General features: G+C 48.7%; 1 protein-coding gene across 1 annotated transcript in view; it reads left to right on the top strand.

The window, feature by feature from the left end:
- Nucleotides 1-3,893, top strand: part of IL32 (interleukin 32) — a 25,441-nt gene that overhangs the window by 4,061 nt on the left and 17,487 nt on the right. The window lies entirely within an intron of this gene.

The following is a 3,893-nucleotide window of genomic DNA, read 5'->3' as shown; positions in this document are numbered from 1 at the left end:
GCCTGTGCCGGGAATCGAACCGTGACCTCCTGGTTCATAGGTCGATTCTCAACCACTGAGCCACGCCACGCCAGCTGGGCTCTTTTAGACATTTATGGATTCCTTAGAGAGAGAGGGAGAGATAGAAACATCAATGAGAAGGAAACATTGACCAGTTGCCTCCTGCACGCCTCCTACTGGGGATGGAGCCTGCAACCTGGGCATGTGCCTTGACTGGGAATTGAACTGGTGACCTCTTGGTTCATGAGTCAACTTCTGAGCCACACTGGCCAGACATCAGTCAACATTCTTATTCTTTCAAACCCTGTCCATGAATTTCCCAAATGACTCTATATCAAACCTCCATTGACCATTTTCATGCCCTCCCACTTAATTCTTCTCACAGAAAACACTGTCCTCCTGCGCTAAAGCCACCAGGAGCTTCTTGGCTTATCAATCCTTTGAGGTTACATCTTGGCTCACCTCCCAGTCTTGCCTCTTTCAAGCTATTTCAGTCCAGTAGCCAAGCTCTAGATGATTTCATTATTTAAAGGAAATAGTGGAGAAACCAAGATGGCGGCATAGGTAAACACCAGAAATTGCTGCCCCCCACAACAAATTCAAAAATACAACTAAAAGACAAAACGGACATCATCCAGAACCACAGGAAGGCTAGATGAGTGGACATTCTACAACTAGAAGGAAAGAGAAAAGCACACTGAGACTCAGAGGAGGTGCGGAAGTAAAGTGCAGAGGTACAGAGGCGCATGCGGAGAGGGCTGGCAACTGAGGACGTGGCTGTCTTTTTCAATCGGAAGGGAGTCACAAGCCCCCGACTGCTCTGAACTCTAGTTCCGGGTGAGTCTCTGGGAACCCAGACTCATATGGGGAGAATCTGGACTGTCTGGCAGCAGGCAGAACTCGGAACTCAAGTGCGGGCAACTGAGGACACGGCTGTCTGTTTGAATCGGGAGGGAGTCACAAGCCCCCGACTGCTCTGAACTCCAGTTCTGGGTGAGTCTCTGGGGACTAGACTCATATGGGGAGAAACTGGACTGTCTGGCAGCAGGCAGAACTCAGAACTCGAGGGCTGCTTACTCTCAAAGGTACTTGCAGCGATTACCAGGACACTGAGACGCAGTGCCCCTTAGGGCAGGGCTGAGGATCAGCCATAGCTGCTTGCTCCGCCCTGTTGATAGGGGTCACCCCATGGTTGGAGTCACTTAGTGGCCTTTTCTTGGGTTGCTATCCAACCTCATGCTCCGCACTGCTACCTAGAGTGAGGCTGTGGGCTGCAGTCCCAGGGAGCACAGACACTGCCTGCTGTTGTTCAAGGCAAGCAGACCAGTGTGAAGACAACCGCCAGGCACATCTTTGACTTGTCCATGACCTGAGAACTCTAAGCCATCAGAAAAACCATCTCAGGCTCTGTCAGGATCCTGTTAAAGTACAAGGAGGGGAAAAATTATATTTTCAAAGCTTATCAAGTTGGTTTGGCTCAGTGGATAGAGCATCAGCCTGCGGACTGAAGAGTCCTGGGTTTGATTCAAGTCAAGGACACATGCTGGGGTTGCGGGCTTGATCCAGGTAGGGGACATGCAGGAGGCAGCCGATCAGTGATTCTCTCTCATCACTGATGTTTCTATCTCTCCCGCTCCCTCTCTCTGTGGAATCAATAAAAATATACTTTTTAAAATTTAAATATCCATATTAAGTGGGAATATGCCACCTGGAATCAACCACAGAATAATCCACTGAATTACCAGATTAGTTAGCCATCCTACAGTGCAGGATCTCAAGGTGATGGGAAAGAGCAGGAAAAATTAATTGGAGGGAAGGAGAATAAAAGAGAGGAGCAGAAATTAAGTAAGCTACTTAGTTTAGGGGGGCATGCTTGGATGGTAAGTAAATGAGTGATTCTTTGGGCATAGAATAACTCAGGAGGCTGAGCCACCTGTAGGCAGAGAAGAGGCTTGCTATCATGGAGAGTGGCTGTCAGAGTGGGGTGGATATAAAAACCACCTTTTCCTCTTTCTGAATTTTGCCAGAAGCCAGACCTCTGTGCGTGACATGAAATGGAAAATTTTCCATTTTTATCTGGATGCTTAACAACACAGATATAGCCTTAATGTTCATGGATAATAAAGCAAGGAATGGAATGCAAGCATAAAACACATAAGCCACCAGAATCTTTCCAAGACTAAAGAGGCATAAACAAATACTAACAGCAATGAGCCTAGCACATCTCCCCAAGCCACAGAGTTCTTCCTGGACACGGTCAAAGACTCAGATCCTTGTCTTCTCCAGGAAGGGGATATACGCCTGCCAGTAAAACTACTTACCGTGCACTCTGCGAGACCCCATTCCTTCCCAGAGGGTCCAGCTCTGTGCTAAAACGCACAAGGAAAAGCAAATGGTTTGGAAAGAAAAGTTGTTGATGTCTCTTTTCCCCAAAGGTCCTTCAAGCAGTAAATGAACACACACAATCTGTGTTTATTTTCTTTTTAATATATTTGTGAAAATATCGTGTGATCCAAAATATGTTTTCAATTTTGCTTGTCATGCCCTGGCCATGAGTGATGTATTTTATCCATATTCATAACCATGCACAAACTTTCTATTCATAGCTCACGCTGCAGCATAAATTCTGGTGGGCTGCTATCGAACCTCTGGACTCTGAAGCTGGGATGCACTCTGTGCGAGGGACCTGGTGGACATTCCAGACATTCCCCTGCACCTTGACTCCCCAGCGGGAAGCTCTTGATTCTGGAAGCTCTGAGAAATGCTCCAACCTGCTTTTGAAATCTGTACTTTCCCTCTGCCCCTTCTCTGTCTCAGGCTGATGAGGGGATGAGGGCGAGACCCATTCCTGGTCTCAGAGATTCCCTGGTTCAGAGAGTGGAGGAGCCATGGTCAGAGTTTAAGGATGTGCCCTCCCCTCCCAGCGCCCTTAGACCTCCCTCTTCCTGTCTTTCCTCCTTCTCTTTCTGCTTTTGTCTCATTCCCTCCCTCAACCCCACACTATCAGTCAGCCCTACTTCATTCTCTAGGGCAGGTCACCCTCCCCCACCTCTCCCACCTCCCAGGCCCTCCTCTGCTGCTCTGAAATCAGCTGACCTCCTTTGGGGCAGAAACCTCAGAAACCTCAGCTAGCTCTGTGCTGGGAGGATGTGGGAGAGAAGGTGATTGGCTCAGTGGGGGCCCCAAAAGGAGCTGCAGCCAAAGGGATTCTGTAGAAGAGGCTGCTCCTCTGAAACACTTCTCATACCTGTTCCTCACGATCAGGCCACAGCCCTCTGAACCCTGAGCAACCATGAGCTACTACATGGTGAGTGAGAGCAAATGGTGAGGGGACAGTAGGCCCTAATATCCCATTTCCCACTGTGTGTTTGTTCCCCTCTCCCACCAGTGCAGCCCCACCCTAGCTGATCTCTACATGCACCTGGCTCTGTTCCATCCTCCTGGGCCATGGGGAGACCCCTGGAAGGAGGGTGTAATGAGAATGTGACATGTATGCTCATCGTGATGGCCCTCTGCCTGGTTGGTTGCATGCTATCCTGGCACCAAACTGAAATTCTGAATAATTCTTGACAAAGGCCCCACAGTTTCATTTTGTGCTCAGCCTTTCACTTCATGTAGCAGGTTCTGGTTGTGGGGCCAAAACTCATGTCCGGGAGAGAAATTATGGGGGCAGCTCTGTGAGTATGAGAAGAGGGGTGTGTGTGTGTGTGTGTGTGTGTGTGTGTGTGTGACTGAGAAACAATGAGTCTTATGGGACAAAGTGTTACTTTAACAATTAGACCTGACCTATTTGTGGGAAGAGCTGGAGGATGGAGGGTCTATAGGTGAGAAGAAACACCAATCCCAGTAGATCCTTTATATCTTAATACCCCGAAGGTAGGATGGGAGCTGGG

The sequence above is a fragment of the Myotis davidii genome, unplaced genomic scaffold (genome assembly GCF_000327345.1).
Source record: "Myotis davidii unplaced genomic scaffold, ASM32734v1 scaffold1334, whole genome shotgun sequence".
NCBI lineage: Eukaryota > Metazoa > Chordata > Mammalia > Chiroptera > Vespertilionidae > Myotis > Myotis davidii.
This window is presented reverse-complemented; position numbering and strand designations above follow the sequence as displayed.